Genomic DNA, 400 nt, shown 5'->3' with positions numbered 1-400 from the left:
CATCTCTACTAAAATACAAATAATAATAATAATAATTAGCTGGGCGTAGTGGCACATGCCTGTAGTCTCAGCTACTCAGGAGCCTGAGGCATGGGAATTGCTTGAATCTGGGAGGCAGAGGTTGCAGTGAGCCGAGGTCACACCACTGCACTCCAGCCTGGCAACAGAGCAAGACTCAGTCCCAAAAAAGACCAAATCTCAAGAGAGAACTGTCTCAAAGACAGCACCAAACCATGAGGGGTCTGTCCCCATGATCCAAACACCTCCCACCAGGCCCCACCTCCGGCATTGGGGATTACAATTCAACATGAGATTTGGGTCGAGACATACCAGACTATTATGCTGCCGTAACAGAATACTGCAAACTGAGTAATTTTTTTTTTTTTTTTTTTGAGACGGA

The sequence above is a fragment of the Colobus angolensis genome, unplaced genomic scaffold (genome assembly GCF_000951035.1).
Source record: "Colobus angolensis palliatus isolate OR3802 unplaced genomic scaffold, Cang.pa_1.0 Scaffold253, whole genome shotgun sequence".
Classification (NCBI taxonomy): domain Eukaryota; kingdom Metazoa; phylum Chordata; class Mammalia; order Primates; family Cercopithecidae; genus Colobus; species Colobus angolensis.
Note: the sequence above shows the minus strand (reverse complement) of the source record.